Source organism: Thermobia domestica, chromosome 1 (assembly GCF_964235325.1).
Source record: "Thermobia domestica chromosome 1, izTheDome1.hap1.1, whole genome shotgun sequence".
Taxonomy (NCBI): domain Eukaryota; kingdom Metazoa; phylum Arthropoda; class Insecta; order Zygentoma; family Lepismatidae; genus Thermobia; species Thermobia domestica.
The window spans coordinates 51,864,777-51,888,608 of NC_137454.1; positions in this window are offsets into that span (position 1 = coordinate 51,864,777).

The following is a 23,832-nucleotide window of genomic DNA, read 5'->3' on the forward strand; positions in this document are numbered from 1 at the left end:
ATTATTAACAAAAATTTTAAAAATGCCCTTGGTGGGGATTCGAACTGGCAAATTTGCATTTGTCAGCACGTTAACCACTACACCAAGATCATGACATGGTGAACGTTTAGTTGTCGGCGTATTAATTGCATTTTTGTTTTATGTTCCCACTTCTTCAATTTTTACATTTTTTCTAAGTTTAGCGCAGGAATGCCAGACTCGAAAAATAGGTGTACATTTACTTTCCTGACAGATAATACAAAGTCTTACAGGTGTTGACATTCGAAAAATTACGGCATAGACATCTTAGCATAGCTAACTTCTTCCTAGCCTTAGAAGTTATTACCTGTAGATGCTTATTGAATAATAACTTGTTATCCAAAATTATTCCTAAATCCTTGACAAAATCGATTCTCTGTTTACCGAGTGTATAATTATACAAAAGAAGACCAGGTTTCCTTGAGAATATTATGCCTTTAATTTTGGTAATATTCAAAGGCAAAAAAATCAGTTTCAGACCACTATAATAATAATAATAATAATAATAATAATAATAATAATAATAATAATAATAATAATACTTCAATTTCTTAAAAATAGTATTCAAAAATTGATAGAAAAAAACTGCAGTCTGGTAATAAATATAGGGAACCAGATTAAAACATATTAGCCACTTCTCAACCTACTGAGGAAGACAAAAGTTGAAAGTAAGAGATGAAAGGTAAGAGAGGAATAGTAAGACGAAGAATGCAGTATGTGGATCATTTGAAAAATGGAATCAAATATTTGGAATTAAAAAAGGAAGCTGAAGATCGAGAAAGGTGAAAGAAGAATTTCGAGACCACAACCTAATAAACACACAATCACCCTCACATCTCCCATTAGTCCCAGTACCTGCCAACAGATAGAATAATTAATAATAATAATAATAACATTATTATTAGTAGTAGTACTAATTTATTTATTATAAAGGATTGATACCACAGCCAAAGCCATAATGGTCATAAATGCAATTATGTACAATAAACTGTTACAAGAAAAAAATAAGCAAAATAAAGAGAAATTAAAATACATGAAGTCATCAAAATCAAAAATAGAAAAAACTAAATAAAAACATTAACAATAGTTGAATACAAACTAAACTATAAAATAAAATTACAAGCATATCCTCAATTCAGTAAATATTCAATTAAGCAGGATGTATTATTAATAATGTACATATATTGATCATAAGAATAAACAAATTAGAAAAATATTAGTAAAAACACATGGACAAATACAAACTATATAGGTAAAAGGGAGAAAATGAAGATTCAATGGGCAATATACAAAGAGAGGTTGCATTTCGTATATTAATTAAATATAACAACCCAAAAACTGTCTTCTAAGCACTGTAAAATTCAAATCACAGAAATCAATTTTAAGTGACTTTTTATTTATGTTGTCAACGCAAATAAATAAAGGAGAACCAACTAATTTACTATTACACAATATTGAATGTCGAACAATAGATTTACACAGGGGAACTTTAATATTTAAATATTCAATTAAGTTCAGTCTAGCATGTATTATAACATGAATAAATTTAATTTGCTTTAAATTACGTCGAACTTCGAGAATAAGTAAATCCAATTTAGCAGAATCTCCCTATTAGTCAGATCGTATAATTTACATTCATATTTTAACCAAGCCAAGAAGGAAATCTGGACTGACTCCAGAAATTGAGTAATACTAGTGAGATTACGGTTCCATATTAAACAAGCGAATTCCAAGTGGGATCGAACATATGCACAATATAAGATTTTGTATGTTGTAATGTCTTTAAAATCTCTAGCAACCCACTTGATGAGTCCCAGATTCCTTCTAGCCTTGGAAACCATGGTCGAAACATTATGGTCAAATAGTAATTTAGAATCCATCGTAAAATCTAAATCTTTGTTAATTGAAACAAATTGAATTCTATGCTGATTTATTGAATATGAAAAATTCGATATATTCGTTTACCTGGAAAACGCTATACTTTTAATGTAATTCATGTTCAAGGGAAGTAAATTTTGAACAGACCATTGGTAGACTGAGGTAATATCGGCTTGTAATTTAAGGTGATTCTAATCACTTGTTATTTCCGAAAATATCTTCAGATCATCAGCGTACAGTCAAAAAGGACATTTCAAATAGTCACCAATATCATTCACATATATAAAAAATAATAATCGACCAAGTTGGATCCTTGAGGAACACCCGAAGAAACCTTGTACACCGATGACTTACAACACATATATCTAACTACGAATTTACGATCAAACAAGTAGGAAGCGAACCAATGTATCAAGGATTTAGGAATTTCAAAGAAATGAAGTTTGTTAAGAAGCATATGATGAGATATTTTATCAAAGCTTTAGCAAAGTCAAAATAGATAGTATCACCTTCCCCACGATTAAGCATAACAGGAGAAACCAAAGTCAAGAATTTATTCAGATTAAGTTCAGTGGATTTGCCGTTCAAAAAACCATACTGTTCAGGTATAATTGAATGTTCAACGGAACTATAAAGATAATTGTAAATAAACTGATCAAAAATTACATCAATTTTGGTATTACATCAAGAATAGAAATAGGTCTATAATCAGTTTCGAACCTTGCATCAGTTCTCGGAATTGGAGTTACAAAAAGTTTTCCATACATTAGAGTAGCAATGACATGCTAAACTCCAATTAAACAATGTTGTCAAAATTGGTGCAATTATTTCAGATATACCTTTAATTATAAAAATCGGAATTAGATCAAGACCTACAGAAGCTTTAACATTTAAAGATTTAATAACATCAATTACCTGTGTAGTAGAAAAGAATATTTCATCACTACAAAATTGACTGGTCATAAAAGTAACATAATCATCATTCACATTAATATCATCTTTATGATAAACAGCTGCGAATCTGCATACCTTCAGATATCAGTTGAGGATCAGAGAGAAATTCGTCGTCAGCTAATATTGTCTTATGTCCTTCTTTAGCGTTTATTTTATTATTTGTATACTTCCAAAATCTTTTAGGATTCATTCTAAACTATTCTGAACCTTATTATAATATTTATTTTTATCAATAGTAAGTTGCTTCTTAAAATCAGAATGAAATTTAGAGAATACATTAAAATCTTGAAAAGATTGGGTTCCTTTATACTTTTTATGAGCATTATTCTTTTTCAAGCAAGTAAATTAAATTACTAGAATACCATCTCGGATATTTAGAAATTGATTTGGTTACTAAAGATACATTAATCCTAATTGCATTCAATATAACATCATTAATATTTTGAGCAACAAGATCAATGTCTTTATTCAACAAAATATTGGCCCAGGGAAACCCTTCGATTTCTTTATATAAAGAAAGATAATCTCCCTTTTGATATAACAAAAAGCTATCTCTTGGTATCTCCCTATTAGAGATAATAATTTAAAAGTAATCTAAATCGGATCATGATACTGATCAGACGGAACCAAAGATACAACTGAATTATTAGATTGAACATAAGTGTTATGCGAAATTAAATCAAGACCAGATGTCAATGAAAAAACGTTCAAATTCATATCATCTAAAAAAAATAAATAGAATTTTAGCCTTGGTTTTAGAACAATAGTTTATATCATTTGATAGATTTCACTAGTCACTAATCAATAATCACTAATTTAAAGTTCAAAAATTCACTTTGGAAACAATATAATTAAGATAATTCGTAAAACTTTGTAACTGAATAAGTTGGATGAAAACAACAGCATGCCACTAATATTTTTCCATTAGACGTATCAATCTCAATCCAAACACACTCAATTTCAGATTCCAAGTCAAATCTCCTTTGACAATTTAAATTTGTTTTAACTGCTAGCAAACTACACCACCTATGCTACACTGATCAGTAGTATAATTCCTATCGGAGCGAAAACATTTATAAGTTTCAGAAAAATAATCATCAGTATGCTGTTTATAATTAAACCATGACTCAGTTATAGCAATAATATCAAAAGAACAGTCAGCAACAGAAGGGAAGAATAGATTACTTTTTGTTCTAAGTCCTCGAACATTTTGATACAAAATATGGAGTTCCATATTGAAGTGGTTGCTGTTATTAACATTATTAATTAGATTTTCAGAATTAGTTGTTAAAGGTTTGCCATACAATGGACCAATTAATATGCCACTGGGCCAAATCATGAGATCATTAATAATCCCAAAGTCAGATTCAAACCCTTCAACATGGAAAGAGGCATAAATACCGTACTTAGTTTTTAATCTAGTACATTTGACATAGGTTACATTTCTATCACTCACAATAGACTCAACATCACTTTCTTTTACTGATGGATGAATTCTAGTAACAAATAATTCTACTTTTTAGCAACCAAATCAATTTTATCAGAACCACTACCAGAAGTACACTTACGTTGATTTTTATGTAAGCCGGTAGCAAAATTCCATCTATTATCTGTCTCTCTTGGTCTTTTGTTCTCTAATCTCCTTTTATTATGTAAAATAACTTGAGCGCGTTGATCTTTGTTCACATCAAATTCAACTTCTTCCTGATTAGAGTCTACAAATTGTATATTCTCATTTTTAGTTAATTCAGGGAAGTGATCAGGATCACTCATATCTACAACCTTAGGATTTTTACGAGAACGTTCAACTGATACCTCCCTCAAACAATTACAGAATTTGTCAACAAGTAATTCATTAAGTTTTTCATTTTGAGACCTTAATTGCACTATTTCCTCTTTCAAACTTTCAAATTCCTTTAGAAATATTCTCTTCAGATCATTCAGTTTATTTTCAAAGATTTTCTCCAGAGAATCTTCAAGATTTAACTTTTCAAAATCGCCAAAGTTACCCGCTTTATGAGATATTTCAGAAACCCTTTCGCCTTGTATACATTTATTACATAAAAATTCAGATAGCTGGATGGAACTACTGTCCATTTTTGAATATGATTTAACGCATGCAAAATGACACTTTATTAAGCAAGTATTAGATTTGATGGACTTTTGTCTGCCATAATTGGGCTGACTACAGAAAAGAACAATTCTCGCCAGTAGGAGCCATAATATATTGTCTATTGAATAGGTTATATAATTGCATACATATATGCAAGACAATTCTACACATTCCTGGCCTTGATGTGAGAACTAAAAGAGATTTAACAAATTAAACAAAATGAACAAAATTACACAACGTTACACAATATTCACCAAAATTCGCTTCTCGACCTGCATTAGGATCTAAAAAAAAGAATATAATAATAATAATAATAATAATAATAATAATAATAACAGACCACTATAGCTCTGAAAGCTATAAGTTACTTCACACGATAGCTCTTGAAGAAAGCGGTTTTTTTTTTTTTTTTTTGCAAACTATGGGCAGAATAATTATTTCGGAGGAGCTAGTTAATTGAAGTGATCCATAATCCGGAAGTGATAGAAATCAACCATTTCCAACTTTTAACGTTGACCACTATAAAACAAAAACGGTTTTCGGCAATAAAGCATTCCAAGAATACCTTTCATCTCCTTTCGTTACCAACCGAAAGTGCTACAAATAAACCATTTCCGGTTTTACGTTGAACGGTATCGTGCAAAATCGACAAACAGAGACGAGCGGCTTTCTGTAACGGCAAATACTTTAGATTGGATCTCGCAAGAGATTACCGAAAAATAAATTACCACACGCAAATCAAGCCCAAAATTTGGCCAAGCTCGGCAAGGAAATGTAGAGATCTTTATTAGGTTGAGGGCTGCCCATCACCGAATTTTGTTCCGATTCGGCCAATAGTTGTAAAGAAAATGCTCCTGGCTAATTAAGTAGTTATCTAGAAATAAGGTATGAAATGCAACCCTTGCCCACCCTCTTCTTGGCCGAGTTTGACCACAGAATATACCAGTACTTACTCATTAGGGAATGGGCTAGCAGCTCACAAAACTTAGTAAACGCCCGACTAGTATTTAATTTAATATAAACTCTAGTAAAAATCGTAAAGAGAATGACGTAATATGTTCTGAATTAATACGGATACCTGAATTTCTATCATATTTCTTTCACTTCTAGTATTAATAGAGAGATTGGTGTCGAGATGGATTATCTCTATTTACATAGGCTAAAGATTATGACACCAAACACTATTCGAAGCTTTATTGCACCCACTCTAAAACGTGAAGTGTATTAATATTTGTTTGCATATATTGTTAAAGTAGACTGTTCCCATAATGCCCACCGACTTCGATTTTACAAAATTTGAGAAATAAATTTCACTTTTTATTTTGTAGTCAATTTGAAGGCATTTTGTTATACTACCATTAAGAAACTCATATACATCATATTACGAATCAATCATTATGGAACAATTTCATGTGTTACACGCAGCAGTGGTACCAATCTTTGAAAGTTTCATTTACAACTTTTTTTCTTTTTTAATTGATTTTGTGAGTAATGGTGCATTCAGTATAAAGGCACAACAAGATTCTCTCTCTCTGCCTGTGTGTGTCTGTTTCTAGTTTCCTGCGTAAGCGTTTGGGTACTACCAGGTTTACTTCCGTGTGTACATATGTTAGTATGTGTGTGTGTGTGTGTGTGTGGTGGGAGTATATGAAGTATTAATTGTTTATTTATTTATTTATGACTTCTTTTACGTGGCGAAGTTAAGGCTCTGCAGTCTTCTCCGAGCACTTAACCACGTGCATACATTAGATATACTAAAAAAAACACCAATATATAGAAAATATTTACAATTACAAAAGAAGAGTATTGAACCACATAAAAAGAGGAATATACTAGTAAAGTAAAAAAATGGTTAAGCACTTCAAAAACAAAAGATGAAAAATAATATACAATAAAGGAAACAAAAATAACATGGATAAACCTAAAATTGCATATTGCATATAGCGGCACTAGAAGTATGAGTATATAAGATGTACAAATTAACATAGGTTACCTATTGGTTGTGTGTTCATAAGTGCGTTATTAATAATCTGGTAAAACGAAGATGCCTCATGTGCTACCAGTATCCTTATCTTTACTTAAGAGAAGGGAATTTACAGATTTTTTTTTAATTTGTCAACTGTGGAAACGTTGTGTTTTAATTGAGGTAAACTTTTCCAGAGGCGTGTAGTACTTACAGTAAAGGATTTTGAGTTTGAATCAGAATTGTGACTGGGTATGGAGAGCAAGAAATTATCTTGTGATCTTGTGCTTCTAGTATGAAAGCCTGATAAATATAAAAATTTACGGGCTAGATACGATGATTCTGACGTAGTAAGTGTTTTGTACACACGACTCCAAAAGTGCATTACCACCTGCAATTCTGCTTTTCCTGTAATAGCAGGCAAGCCAAAGAGCTCGGCGCTTCGGTTGGTTGCGAATTCGAAAGGCGTTGGACCAAACCTCAATTTTGTAACAAATATATCAGTGTGGCAAACTGCAAATAAGAGAATAAAAGAAATTGTTAAGAATGACAATTTTATTACCGTGACGGAGTTGGATGACATCATAAGTTACAAAATGTTCTTACTTAAGCAGTGCAAACAAGATGAATGGCAAGAAACAGATATCAGAGGAAACCATTTCTGTCCTTCGCCCCCCAAAAAAAATCTCATAAGAAAAATAGTTATCTAATGCAAAGGTTTAATATAAAAGCCCAAATCAAAATTTAAAAAGTTGACACCCGAAAGGCAAGAACAACTGAAACGAAATGAATGTAATTGTGCACAGATATTGCAGACGTAAAATGAAGGAATACGGGTTTCGTATTTTAATAAAAAAGCAGTTGGGTGGGGCATGGGCCCCTCCAAACATTTGATCACGAAACATCAAAAGTGTTGGTAACTGTATGTTGATGTGTGTAAAGAACATGAAGAATTGCAGCGAAAATTTACGTATGGACAATAGGAAAAAACAAACGAATACTTTTTTTTTATTTTCTCCGGAAAAACGGTTTTAGGGGGCAAAAGCCCCAACCCAAAATTTTGAAAGTTGACTCCCAAAAGGCAAAAAGAAATGAACCGAAATAAACGATATTGTGGACAGATATTGTAGACGTAAATGACAAAAAATGGTTTCGTATTTTACTGGAAAGAACGGTTGGGTGAGGCACGAACAACTCCAAACTTTGATCACAAAATATCAAAAGTGCTAGTAACAGTATGTCAGATGTTTGTAAACGACATGGAGAATTGCAACATAATTTTGTGTATGGACAATACGCAAAAATAAACGAACGCGGGTTTTTTATGTTCTGCAAAAAACATTTTAGGGGACAAAATCCCCAACAAAAAATTTTGAAAATTGACATGCGAAAGGAAAAAAAACAAGTGAACCAAAGTGAATTAAGTTGGGGCACAATTTACAGATATTATAAATGTAAAATGACAAAAAACGGGTTCCGTATACTCCTGCAAAAAAGGGTTGGATAAGGCAAAGACCAATCCAAACCTTTGATCACGAAATGTCCAAAGTGCTAGTAACAGTATGTCAGATGTGTGTAAAGCACATGAAGACTTGCAACGAAACTTTGTGTATAAACAATACGCAAAAAATAAACATAGTGTGTTTTACTTTCTAAAAAAGCGGTTTTGGAAGGTAAAAAGCCCCTACCCAAAATTTTGAGTGTTGACGCCCGAAAGGCAGGAAGAAATGAACCAAAGTGAAGAAGTTGTGCTGAGATATTACAGACATAAAATGAGGGAATACGGGTTTATTATATTCCTGAAGAAAAGGGTTGTTTGGGGCACCGACCCCTCCAAACTTTTGATCACGAAATATCGAAAGTACTAGTAACAGCATGTCAGATGTGTGTAAAGGACATGAAGAATTGCAGCATAATTTTGTGCATGGACAAAACGCCAAATATAAACGCATACAGTTATTTTATTTTCTGCGGAGAAACGGTTTTTAGGTTGCAAAAAAAAACTCACCAGAAAATTTTGAAAATTGATGCTGAATGCTAACAGAAAGTTAACCAAAGTGAATGTAATTTTGCACAGACATTGTAGACGTGAAATGGTTATACGGGTTTCGTATTTTCCTTCAGAAAACGGTTGGGTGGGGCACCGAACCATCCATACCTTTGATCACGAAAAATCAAAAGTCCCAATAACAGTATTTCAGAAGTGTGTTACTGTTCATATACTGTTTACTATTTCCTGCGGAAAATCGATTTTAGGGGGCAAAGTCCCCCACCAAAAATTTTGAAAGTTGACACCCGAAAGGCAAAAAGAATGAACCAAAGTGAATGGAGTTGTGCACAGATTTTGTAGACAGAAAATCAGGGAATACGGGTTAAGTATATTCCTGGAAAAAAGGGTTGTTTGGGGCACCGAACCTTTGATCACGAAATATCGACTGTGCTAGTAACAGTATGTCAGATGTGTGTAAAGGACATGAAGAATTGCAACATAACTTTGTGTATGGACAATTCGCTAAAAACAAACGAATACTGTTGTTTTTATTTTCTGCAGAAAAACGGTTTTAGGGGGCTAAAGAGCCTACCCCAAAATTTTTAAAGTTGACTCCCGAAAGGTAAGAAGAGGTGAATCAAAGTGAATGAAATTTTGCACAGATATTGCAGATATAAACTGAGGGAATACGAGTTTCGTATCTTCCTGTAAGAGTCGGTTAGGTGGGGCACGGACCTCTCGAAATCTTTGATCACGAAATATCAAAAGTGCTAGTAACAGTATGTCAGATGTTTGTAAAGGACATGAAAAATTTGAACGAAAATTTTTGTATGAACAATAGGCAAAAAATAAACGAATACGCGTTTTTTTTTAATTTTCTGTTGATAAATGGTTTTAGGGGGCAAAAGCTTCCACTTAAAAATTTGAAAGTTGACGCAAGAAATACAAGAAGAAATGGACCGAAATGAATGAAATGTGCACAAGTATTGCAGAGGTAAGATGAGGGAATATGTGTTTCGTATTCTTCCTGAAACAAAAACCTGTTGAGTGGACGGAGGCTTTGAGGGGCGAGAGGGGTGGACCAAAGCGAATGAAATTGTCCCATACAACCAGGTACATTCTAGGAACGTGCCATTTAAGTTCCATATGTACCGTTTACGTACCTGGTACTTGAAAAATGTACATTTCATATGCATAGCACGTGTCGCTAGGTACGTGCCTTTCGAGGAATTTCTGACACTTGAAAGGTACTTTTACATGCTTCACTGGAATGTGAGGAATGTGAATGGCACATACCCCATGTACCATGGCATGGTTGTGCGTAAGTTGCTTCGTATTGCGACTAGGGTTGCCAATTTAGCCACTTTGTGACGAGATCTGGCCATTTTGAGAACGTCGTTAGTCACATAATTTCCAAAGAGCCAATAGTGGCTTTTTAGCCATATGCTTTTCACTTCTATAGCCACTTTCTGAGTTTAGCCACATTGTAATATATTGTGTGTGTCATTTTGCAATTTTCTGACGTTTGATGCGTTCTCTAGGTTGTAACATTCTAAACCCCACTGTCAGAATTGTCCTCATAAAATTAGCATTGATGGTTATATTGTGACGTTACACAGCAGAGAATTAGTTCAAAACCTGTACGTTAAAACTAGACGTTAAATAAAATTTTCGGGAAGACGTAAGTTTAAGTATAAACTAACTCCTTAAAGAAATTCAGCCTGATAATATAGACATCCTTGAGGAAATGTCGCTTTTCAGTGGCAATAAGCTTGAAACCGGTGAAACATCTTTTACTGATTTAGCTTCTTCTTTCACCTTCTGTGGAATTTGAAGATAATATCGACAAAATTGAAAATCAGTGGCGATTATAAATCTTCGATTGAAGAATTTTTGCAAGAAACTAGCTGAACCTGCGCTCTCTACACAGCGCATTATTCGCATATGAGCATATATCGCCTTATCATTCCTTACAACATCTGTACATGTCTCTTTACAGACACAAGTTAAAGACGTATTGATTTAAAAATAGCCAAGGGGTATTATAAAGGGGGATTTTTCGATTATTTTTCTGAATATCTCGCACCGTTTGCAAGATTTGAGCCTACTTCCGGTTGGAGTTTCTAATTCATGTACGACCAGTGTTTTCTTTCTTCTTGCATGCAGAAGGAATAAGCAAATATATTACATACAAAATTAATATATTGTCAGTTCTATATATGGTGCTTATTGGGAAAAACACTCCCCAAAAAAGTCCATCTTAGACTGGAGAAATGGTTATCCTTCCTTTTCCATTATTATTTGGCTATGAAACAAATGCCGGAGACATATACAACCGCTTTATACAACAGTGTGGTGTTGGAATGTGTAATGATTAGGATGTGATGTTTTATTTTATTTTTTTGAAATTTCAACACTTCCAATGTACCCGTAAAAATGTACTAAAGAAATAGTGCCCATGCTTTTTAAATATTCAATTAGAACTGGACAATCTACATGAAATTTGCAATCGATCAGTGAAAACGTCATCTTTCTAGAGCCTGTAGTTTCTGAGATCTCATTGTCGAGAAACATATATGTGTATTTTAAAAGAGCTCCAAAGATGGCAGTACAATTCATTTGCATGTATTTCGGAGAAGGCTTACTAAAGGCAAAGGCCTTTGAACAATAATTTAAAAGGATAAACTTTGTGAAAAATATTTATTTCAGTAATTTATTTAAACTACACTCTTTTAAAAATATTTGTCTTTGTTATAAACGTGAAATCACAAATAACCGTAAATCAAAGGTTTGAATGCTAAGATTATAGGTTAGAGCTTGGTCGCTCGTAAAACATACTTACTTTGGGTTAAGCCTAACCTGTCTTGAAGCAGTTATTGCACCTTCCGATGAAGAAGTATTGCAACACGTATTTCTGAGATCGGTGCAAGTACGCTTTTTACAGGGTCGACAAAAGGATTATACGCCTTTTGGAGGGTTAAAACCTGTATTTTTGTTATCATATCATATCATCTCATCTCATTTCTTGCTACCGGGATCCGATCATCATCTGTACCTTTGTATACGCCTCCATCACTTCTGTAGGGCCGTTGGCCCGATGCACAGGCTACCACCCGTGGTCCCCCAGCCTAGGGATCAGCGTAGGCGCACTAGGCGGGAATCTGACAACTCGGATCAAACTGTTGACAAGCGCCCCCGTTCTGGGTCTGCTCCAGAGACAGCCAATCTTGCCGATGACGAACAGGATCTGATTATGGACACGCAACCATCTGTTAGTAAACCAACCGCTCCTCCTCAGCCTTCGACTACTCCGATCTACAATTTTCTTCTAACTAATTTTGACACCAAATTCAAGAACTCGAAACATATTTTCCAACAACTTGTCAAATACGTTCCACGCCTGGAAATAGCCGAAATTCGCTTCACGAACAATGGCGTCATACTGAAATCAACTAATCCAGATTTTCATCGCCATGTACGTAACAAGGCCTCATTCGAAATTTTTGGTAAAAACGCAAACATTTCCGTTTTGCAACCAAAACGTCAGGCCCAACCTCCACCACCAAGGAAACCACCATTATTATCTGTGGTAATCAAGGGTGTCGATCCCGAGATAACAGACACTGAGGTCGAAGAGGAGCTTACAGCTGAAGGGGTTAGCATTCAGAAATGCATTCGAATCCGCAACAACACAGGCGCTACCTACTTAGTTCGAGTTCTGACCAGCGAACAACAGGCCATTGATCACTTGCTACAGCATGGAGCCTTTATTTTCAAACGCCGTCATAGGGTAGAGCCTTCTCGTACACCTCCGCCACTCCCGATCCGTTGTGAAAAGTGCCAAGTGTACAATCAACATCTGACAGCTAACTGTCCTAACAATTCTAAGTGCGGCTACTGTGGGCAAACTCACCTCACTAAAGATTGTCCGAATGGAACAGCACCGCCACAATGTAATACCTGTAACGAAAAGCACCCTACTTACAGCTATAAGTGCAAAGCCAAACCTCCAGCAGAGCCTACGAAACCGGAACTAGTTGTGCCTTTACGCACTCCTGATGCTCCAGTGCCCCCACATAATTCTCTACGTGAACCAGTTACTGTTGAAGATATGTTTCGCTTTTTCAGTCTCACGCTTCAAAATATCCATCCGTTCTTGCGAGCCCACATAGTCGCTCAAGTCATTCATGCGACCAAAGTGTTATATCACCTCGATGTCAAGGCGACTTATTCCGGTCAGACCGTCCATTTTCAAATCAATCCCGTCACAACCCAAGTTTAATAGTTTTTCACCATGGATAGGAGTCTTCTTATAACGTTACTCTACCTAAATATCCAGTCGTTATGTACCAGGAAAGATCTTCTCACTGCTCTTTTACGTGAACATCAGATACATAGTTTTCTATTGAATGAGACTTTCCTGACACCGAAGCACTCTATTTTCCAGGTTATGATTTCACCCGCCACGATGGCCCTCCAGGGCAACGAGCAAACGGCGGAACGGCTATAGGGATCCAACATAAACTACCAAGTCGAATCATTACTTACAACTTTTCCGAACGTCTTCCGGAACACAATATCGTTACTATTTACTTTAAAGCCAGACCAATCACTGTAGCTACCATATATATTCGTCCCCATGTTCGCATACCAACTTGCTTCTTCACTTATCTGGATACTACCTTCCGCTATTATATTATCATGGCTGATATCAACTACCACAGCAGAAGTGATGCTGAGAAACGTGCATTTTCTAATTTTATCCACTCGCATACGAATAGCGAAATTTGCGCTATACCTAGAGCAACCCGTCCATCTTCAAATACCACTCCAGATGTGGTAATTGCGTCTTCTAGTATCATGCCGTATCTCGAGATCACTGTTCTTGATTCAATAGGTAGTGACCATGATCCTATCAAAGTAGACTTACAGTTTCCTACCGCCAAGAAACCACAACCGGAAGCTCTTTGTACCCAGCCAAATTTTGACCGAGCTAATTGGATAGAGTACCGGAGGGACTTAACGGATACGCTAGCTGGTGTTCCACTTCCAAACGATATCACATCATTTGACGCTACGCTAAGCAAACTCACTACGAGCATTCAAACCGCCAGTGCACTCTTCATTCCTGTTACCACCAGAAATCTCTACAGGCCTAAATTACCCCCTCAGTACCTCTCATTCATTTCCTTAGCCCGGACTGCATACAAGGAATACCTACGCACTCGTGATGCTGTCACCCTACGCCTCCATCGCCAATATCTTCGAATGGTGCAAAATTACATCCGAGCGTATAAGAAACGTAACTGGATCAGAACTGTCAACACTTTAGCCACAGAAAGTCATCCAACACGTTACTGGAAACATTTCAACCGTCTTATTGGGAAAACCAGTGCAACCTCACTATCCGCTAGTGGAGAACAATACTGCCTTGACCACAGATACAGAGAAAGCTAATGCTTTTGCCCGGATTCTTCAAACCACCTTTACACCAGAAGTCCCGCTTCGAGACAGGTCCAATCTCTATCAACGTGTTGCGAAGTACAGCAACCCTCATAATGGGTACCTAAGAATCAATATGGATCATACTCTGGACGATCAGAATCCTTTGACTGCACCTATAACTCCACTAGACATTACCGAGGTCCTACGCCACAAAAAGAACACTGCGCCTGGCTTCGATCGTATCACTTACCGTCACATTAAGGAAGGTCCAGCTCTTTTATTCCACATTTTGGCGTCGCTGTATACTTTCGTTCTCCGCACCGGCTATTACCCACCCGATTGGAAGGTTTCCAAAGTACTCATGTTTCTTAAGCCACATAAAGAAAAGTCAGACCCAGCATCATACAGGCCAATTCAACTGACGTCAACGTTAGGCAAAATATTTGAACGAATAATCGTTCGCAGACTTCATCACCACTTGTCAACCTATGATCTTTTGCCTACACACCAAGCCGGTTTTCGACCTAATCACAGCCTCCTCGATAATCTCTTACGTCTAGTTACTATTCTCACGAATCATTATAATAAAACAGCACCTTCCTGCTTACTTCTCTTCGACCTAGAAAAGGCGTTTGACCGAGTGTGGCACAATGGTCTTATCTATAAATTACATTTTTTTCGTCTTCCTGCGGCCTATCTTCGGATAGTGTATCACTTTCTCACCAACCGTCTTGCATATATTTCAATAAATAACAGTCTCTCCTTTCCAATCTTTCCTTGCACTGGCGTCCCACAAGGTTCAGCTTTATCACCTTTATTATATATTCTATTTGTTAGTGACCTACCTGTTATGCCAGAACCGATTTACACTTTCACCTTTGCGGATGATACAGCGCTGCTCGCTTGCTGTCAAACTATGCATCAAATCAATACCCATTTACAAAGAGCCATTGATGCTTTCAGCAACTGGTGTAGTCGGTGGCAATTAAACTTAAACTGTGACAAAACACAGGCGTTAGTCATCCTTCCGCATAAGAGGCGTAGTCGAGTGAGACGTAATCCATCTCTGCTTAATATTCAAGTCCAGGGTGTACCCATCCATGCAAGTACTACCGCTAAATATCTGGGAGTGATCTTTGATGCTAAATTAACCTGGAAACCACACCTTCTTTCAATCAAAGAGAAGGCCCAAAACCGTTTAAATCTATTGAAGCGTCTGGTCGGTACCACGTGGGGCTTACATGCTGACACATTGTTAAAAACGTATAAAGCGTTTTTCCGTCCGTGTCTCACACATGGCCACACTGCCTGGGTTAGCGCTGGAGATGAATTTTATAACCGGCTTCTTATCATCGAACGTCATGTGTTACGTCTAGCCTACCGCATCACCTTGCCTAGCCCTACTCGCCTTTTGTACGATAAGCTGACCTTTCCGCATATCACTCGACATCTTGAAGACCTCCGCTCTAGGTACATAGATAAAAAATGGACAACTCAGCATCACACCCTCCTAGAAACCATACACATTGATGCCAGTCTTTCCACTCCTCCTAAGTATGCTTATACGCCTTTACAGCATCTACTTACAATCTATAGTCAGAAACATCCAGAGCATCCGGATCAACATTTCTTTCAATCATATCATCCACCAGAATTCAATCATCACGTTTATCCATCGCTTGCACAGTGACTCTCATTCTAACAAGGGCTTCCCCATGTCGCTCCCATGTTGAGTAGCCCCAACACAGAAGATAACCTCATTTGTGACTACTAACATTGCCCTGTGAACTGTGGCGTCCATGCACTTCATCTCATCATCATAACATTACGACCACTCAGATTTCATAATATTCCTTCCTTGTTTGTTTTCATTGCTATTTTCAAACTTATGATTATTGCAGTCTCATTTTGATGTTACTTAGGCTCTGTGTATTTATCATTGTGTCTCCTGCCATGATTACAACAACAATAATAATTCACCTATATGTATGAATAAAGTGAGCTTCTTTATTATTGTTGTTAGAAAACCTCATAGCCCATACATGTGTTCCACTTATTACTGAAATTAAATTTAAGTCCCTCCCGAAGAGACGACGTTATCGTCTGCGGAAAACAGTAAAAAAAAAAAAAAAAAAAAATCGCTCGTAAATGTTACTGTAGTATTTTAATAGATAGTTAAATTGCCACACAGATGCCGGAGGAGGGCATATATTTTCAGAGTTAGTTGCTTGGCTTTTTTTAAAAGTACAAGCTTCTAAATTCGAACGTAAAAATGAAGCGTTAAGGTTTTAGTATTTAAGTACTCGCACCCCCAGTTGCATAGCACTGCCCTAAGGAACATTACTGACATGCCTAGTACATTCCTGGCACATGCCAATGCCAAGTAAATGTGTCAAGTACATACACGGTACGTGATATACACATAATAGATACATTCCTCGGTATGTGTCATGCACGTACTTTTGGGCGGAAGTAACCTTATTCCTTACATGTGTATTTCACATGATTGCTCTATTCACGTACCTATCATGTACATTCCAATGTACCTCGAGGAACATTCTTTACACATGATCAGTATGTACTTGTGTTGGGTGGGGTATGTAGATATTGGGTGTGCAAACTATGGCCCTTCGTGTTTTACATGTGTCGTCTCTCCATGAGATTTCTTTAAATTTTTCAGATCAACTACAAGCACAAACAGTATAGCGTTTTTTATAGTATTTCAGGAGGCACTTTTAACCCTTATAATGCTTTTGCGCATAAACAAAAATACGTGCCGATTTATTTCCAGTTTGCTCTTGATCTGCCAAATTTGAAGCAAAACGGATAGGGAAACTTGAGAAACACGAAAGGGCTTATTTCACATAGGGTGTATATAAAATCTACACACAATTTCATTTGCTTCGGTCCACCTCCTTCCTGCGCTATTACGGAAATATTTACTTTTTTTTCGGATGGGGCCTAGGTCACCCAAAAATTAAAACACGCTTCATTTATTGTTTTGGAATATACGAAGTTTCGTTGCAATTCGAAATATTCTTTAGGAACGTCCGACATATGCTTATTTGCAATTTTGATATTTAGTAATCAACGGTTTGTAAGGTCCGTGCCTCACTCAACCTCATTTTTCCAGAATAATACGAAACTCAATTAACTCATCTTAGGTCTACAATATCTGTGCTCAATGTAATTCAATTCGGTGCAGTTCTTCTTGCCTTTTGGGTCTCAAATTTAAAAATTTTGGGTGTGGCTTTTGCCCCCTGAAATTCATTTTTCCGCAGAATAAGAAACCGTATTCGTTTTTTTTTTTTTTTTTGCGTATTGTCTCTACACAATGTGTTGTTCCAATTCTTCAAGGCCTTCAAGCACTTGTGTTATACTGTTATTAGCACTTTTGATATTTTACGATCAATGTTTTGGAGGGGTCTGTGTATCATCTAAACTGGTTTCTTTTTTTTTTCAGGACAATAAGAAACATGTATTCCCTAATTTTATGTTTACAGTATCTATGCACAATTTCATTCACTTCAGTTCACATCCTCTGACCATTCGGTCTCAATTTTCAAAATTTTGAGTGTGAGCTTTGGCCCCTAAAACCTTTTCTCCGCAGAAAATAGAAAACCCGTATTCGTATACTTTTTCCATGCTGTCCCTACACAATGTGTTGTTCTAATTTTTCATGTCCTTCAAGCATTTCTGACATACTGTTATTAGCACTTTTGATATTTTACGATCGAAGTTTTGGAGGGGTCTGTGTCCCACCTAAACGGTTTTTTTTTTTCAAGAAAATAAAGAACCCGTATTCCCTCATCTTATATCTGCAATATCTGTGCACAATTTCATTGACTTCGGTTAACTTCCTCTGGCCTTTCGGGCCTCAATGTAAAAAAGATTGGCTGTTGCTTTTGCACTCTTAAACCGTTTTTTCGCAGAATATAATAAACCATATTCCTTTATTTTTTTGCGTATTGTTCTTACACAAAGTTTCGTTGCAATTTTTATGTCCTTTACACACATCTGAAATACTGTTACTAGCACTTTCAATATTTCGTGATGAAGGTTTTGGAGGGTTCCGTGCCCCACCTAACCGTTTTTTTAAAGGGAAATACGAAGCACGTATTCCCTAATTTTGTCTGCAATATGTGTAAAATTTCGTTTACTTCTGTTCAATTTCTTTGCCTTGCGGGCGTCAACTTTCAAAATTTTGCGTCTGGGCTTTTGCCCTCTAAAACTGTTTTTCCGCAGAAAATAGGAGACAGGTATTCGTATATTTCATGTGTAATATCTACCTGCCAAATTTTATCAAAATCGAAGTGTTACGCATCAGAAGTGTTACTTGTTAGTAACTAATATTTCTTTAAAATTTTGGAGGCACAGTGGCTCAGTGGTAGAGCGTTCACCTCCGGTACTTGGGGTTCCATGTTCGTTCCCAGCTCGCACTGTGTGGACTTTGTGGTGGACAAACACCGTGCTCGTGTGTTTTCTCGGGATTCTCCCGTTTCCTCCTACATTTCTCATTCCACTATTTCACTCATCTCTCATCATCACCGACTCCTTTAGCCTAACCGCCATAAACGTGGGATGTAAAACTTAAAGATTTCATTTGATTTTTTTCTTTAAAATTTTATGAACAAATAGTGGGAATTAAAGATTATATAAGCGAAAAATTGAGATCTATTGCAAGTTTCGGCTCCTTTCAACATTGAAGGAAATGACGGCACAAATGTTTAGATTCAAGGTAGACATGTAATTTGAAACTGAGATTGCATTATATTTCTGTCATCATTTTAATGCACACTGTAAAGTTCTTAAATGCTAATTAAGTCAGGATTTTGCATCCAAATTAAGTTGCAACAGATTAATTGTTAGAAAACCCGAATTGGCAATGCGAATATAAGATTAGTCGATACTTTAGATAACATGGAAAAAAGTTGAAGAGTGTAACCTAAGTGTGTGACCAAGTAGGTTGCGAGGCGATTTAATAAATTGCATGTCTTCTACTCGCCAGAGTCCACCTCAACCGTTTCATTTTGTTTGAAAACAAAACACTTTTATCATGAGTTACATTAGCATACAGTACATGAGTGACAATTTATATTATGATAGAATATACTATGAATTTTAATATTAAAAGTGCAGACACTCGATAATTATTACGTAGTTAAATTTCAATAGATTCAGTACTTGATCTTGCCGTGTGTGAACTTATGAAATAATTATCATCCTTCCCTTGACGCTTTGGTATACACTGGATAAGATGGGTTTCAATCCCACTTTATTTACACTGGATAAAGTTGGCAACTATGCTTTAATCCCTACCTTGATCATATCCTGGTTCGGTGGCTAGGTTTCCGAGACGAGACGAGACGTCTCTTGAAATGCCTCGTCTCGTCTCATGTCTCAAAAGTGTAAACACAGTTTTTAAAAATGTATTAACTCGGAATAAATTATTGTCTTCGAAAATATACCAGCGTTTATTGTTTCAAATGAGGACTATCCTAAAAACAAGGAATACCTAAAGTTTTTTAAAATGATTCTTACAAACATGTTTCATTTCCATTTTCCAATAGATTCAAGTTAAAATATTTTGTGATAGTGTTCCAGATTCAAGTAAAATGTTAAACCATGCATCGAGATCAGTGTTTCAGAAGATTTCAATCCGAGGGCTGGTGGTTATATGTATGTATAAAAATCCATTATAGAAATACAAGTTCTCTTAATGCCAGTTTCATCAGTGACTAACCATTGTTTCATGAGTTTCTTCGTTCCGAACAAAGACACAAACATGTCAGCCTTTTTCTGTCTGAGTTTAAAGAGGATGCTGGTTTGACAATAAAATTTAATTTCTTGTTATTGTTTTATGATGTTATTCGAACCAAAGCCATTTTTGGAATTAAAAAGCCACATAGGTTGCATTTCTTTATAATTTATTTTATACACACTAAAGATAGAACTACTCATAGCATTTTAAATACACAGAACATAGTTCTTTGACATAGAGGGAAATCTTTGATTATAGCAACATTAGTGATGGGTAAATTCCCGGGAAGATAATTTTCGGGAATATTCCCTGGGAATATTCCCGGGAAGATTCCCAAAGTGGGAATTTATCCGGGAATTTATGTTCAATCAGAAAGAAAATTGCATTCTATTACTATATTATGATTTCAAAGGTGAATTAATTTTTATATCACAGCATATTATTACTGTTGTCCACAGAGTATTCTTTAAAATGTATATTTTGAACGGTACTATGTTACTTTATTAACACTTTATTATATTTAGAGAGTACGCATAAATGTATATTTATTTACAATACGTTCTATCAATTTATTATGTGTGAAAAAATTAATACTTCTAAAGCATTTATAAGTTTAAATTTATATGTAAGTTGATTTGCTCAACTTGACTTTATTACTGATAGTATCAACACATTAAATTTATAAATGTTATAAACCAAATGGGTAAATGCTAGAAGATACATTTCTCATCAATTTATCAACATTTGCGCATACAGATTTATGTTCACAAAATTTTCAAGATACTTAATTATCTTTATATTTTAGCACGTAACGTTGCCATACACGACCTTTCATTCTACCTATTTCTCGAAATTCCATACGTTAATTCACATGTAAAAAAAGTCCGAGTACATCTTCAGAAATTCGAGTCGGGGAGGGGAGACAGACCGACGTCTATTACTAATGGTGTTTCAGGGTTTATTAATAGTACTTCATCTCTATTTCTACATAATTCTAAATTACTTTACAAAATGTTTCCTTTTCATCATTTGTAAATAAGTACTTTGATAATTTTGGCTGTTCTTTAGCATTGGGGACCAGCTTTTGCACCTACTTTTTGCGATATTTTATTCCCATGCGGTTGTTTTATGGTTTCATACGTTAAATTACATTACCAAAATTAAACTCAGACAGCATTACAAAGCGAGCGTTAGCGAATGAAGGCGGGTTAGAGGCCCCCATGGCACGTTGTTTTCTATCTTCAATACCATTAATTCACTTTCTTTTCTCACATAAATCACTTCCACTTACCTTTTCGTTTTGTATAAATCCCTTACTGACCTAAAAAAAAAAAAAAAAAATGTTTTCGATACTTTCTTGACTACTGGAACATCACTATCAGCTCATTTCTTCCTACTCAAATCATCCTACTTTTTGCTAGTTTTTGCCTCCCAATACTAAACTATTACCTTACTTTTTAGTGCAAATGGAAATGAAACTTAAAAACTCATATTATTAGTTATATAAAGTACCGTCAAATAATTTTAAATTTTTAAAGCTCCAAATTCTTTAAAACCTAGAAGTAAATCATAATATATTAAAATAAAGTAATTAGTCATATGGTTCTTATAATTTGGAAGATAAAGTAGAGAAATGAAAATAAATTCCTTCCCGGGAATTTATAGGCCAGGGAAAAAACCCGGGAATATTCCCATTTTTAAATTCCTTCCCACCGGGAATATTCCCACTGCCCATGACTAAGCAACATCCAGTATTACCAATGGGGATTTCCCTCATCCTCCTTGTAATTCGCAAACCGTCAACATATATAGAACATTGTTGAACATTTCTCGAACCGCTTCATCAAACTCCTGGCCTTGTCACATGGTGCATTTTCTTGTCGAAAAATGGCACTTACGTTGGGAAACATGGTTGTCATGAGGGGGTGTACGTAGTCTGCAAACAGTGTGCGATACGCCTCGGCCGTCATTGTGCCTTGCTCGAGCTCCACTAGACACATGTATTCTCACGTGAATGTTCCCCAGAGCATTATTATTATTATTATTATTATTATTATTATTATTATTATTATTATTATTATTATTATTATTAAAATCAAATATCACGACATTAATTATTAGTTTTAATTTACTGAAGTGAGCTGAAAATTAAATCTTGATTACGGAAGATTAACTATTAAGTTTATCCGTTCTTTGCCTTTTTAAAGTAATAAATGCTGGAATTGGTTTCAAGGCTGTTTCTGAGGGAATACTTTCTTCAAAATAATATTAAAAATTATAGAAAGATTTTGGAGACATTCGAGTCGAGTCGAAACTTTTACGAACAGTCTCGACTCGTCTCGTGTCTCGACTCGAAAATTTGAGTCGAGAAATACATTTGTCTCGACACGTCTCGAATTTTACAAAGTGTGTCTCAACTCGAATTCCAGTCGCGATTCGAGACATGTCGACTCGTGCGCATCCCTAAATATTCATATTTTAAATGTGCAATACTACCTCGCGAAAAATAACACCGAAGTCAATTTACCAAAATCTACTTTATTCTTGTTAGATAGTGATTGGTGTTTAGGATAGATTATCGAAAGTCAGATATGGTTATGTATGTTTACACTTTCGTTTCTTTCTTTCAAAATGTATTCCTATCTATTCCCATTTATTATTAATAATTTATTTCTTGCATTTAATAACTATCTGAAAAATTCATTATTCGCACGGTGGCTGTATTTGGAAGCCAACGCCTGTAGTAGTATCACCGTTGATTTCAGCGAGTGCGAAAACTATGGATTTGACATTAATATCGGTCATTTTGGATTATTTTTACATGTGTGGGTATCCCCTCCGGAAACCCGACCCGCAACCTAATGGGGTGAATTTGGAAGTTAATGCAATCGAAGTTTCACCATTGATCTCAGAGACCGCAAAACTATGAATTTGACACTAATATCGGTCATTTTCTACTACTTTTACATGTCCCTGTAAATCTCTTCTGAAACCCCCTGGTTCGATCAAAAAAAAAAAAAAGAAAGAAAGAACGCTTCATCTTGATCTGGGGCCTGGACCAAGGTACCCGAGATCAAAATTTGGTAACACTCTCGGTCCTCTTGTCTGGTCTCCAGGCAGCACACAGATACATATGGGGATGCGCACGAGACGAGTAGAGCTAGGATTTTCCTGACAAAATTCGAGTCGAGACACGGCTCTTCCAATAGTGAAATATACATTTTTCGAGTCGAGACATCACTTTTACAGCCACAAATCACATTTTTCAGACCAGACAGCCACACATCTTGTCTCGTGTGCATCCCTAGATACATACAAACACACAGACAAACATACAAACACACAGACAATCAGATACATAAACAAACTTTTTATTTTATTTATATTAGATTAGGTGTATTTCAAACAGTGTTACTTCCAGAAGTGTTTTTAGGGGGCACTGCCCGCCCGGAGCTGTGAGAGTACCCCCGGAAAATACCAAATAATAGTTGTATAATATAATAGTAAATAGAATATCAACAGTATACGAACTGTGCCCACGGAATACGAAATGTGCCCCCCGGGAACATAGTTTCTGAAAGAAACACTGATTTCAAACACAACAGATAGAACCAACGGCGCTGACTTTCCATGTATGTGGGTGCATATCAATGGCAGGGAGTGTTGTATGTTTTCAGTGGAGTCTCAATATTTTTTTCATTGATTTCTTT